Source organism: Colobus angolensis, unplaced genomic scaffold (assembly GCF_000951035.1).
Source record: "Colobus angolensis palliatus isolate OR3802 unplaced genomic scaffold, Cang.pa_1.0 Scaffold795, whole genome shotgun sequence".
In the NCBI taxonomy this organism is placed as follows: domain Eukaryota; kingdom Metazoa; phylum Chordata; class Mammalia; order Primates; family Cercopithecidae; genus Colobus; species Colobus angolensis.
Genome location: NW_012121765.1, coordinates 278,453 through 278,700, shown reverse-complemented (window position 1 = coordinate 278,700; position 248 = coordinate 278,453).

The window sequence follows — 248 nt, the reverse complement described above, 5'->3', positions numbered from 1 at the left end:
CCAGGATGGTCTCGATCTCCTGACCTCGTGATCCGCCCGTCTCGGCCTCCCAAAGTGCTGGGATTACAGGCGTGAGCCACCGTGCCTGGCCTTGTTTAATTCTTTTAAAGCAGCATACTTCCACCTTCCTGGTGCTGATTGCACTACGGTTTTGTTTGTTTGTTTTTGTTTTCTGTTTTTATTTTAATTACCTGCTCTCCCCATTACTCCTTCCTACTCTCAAAACCCACAAAATCAGACACTTCAAT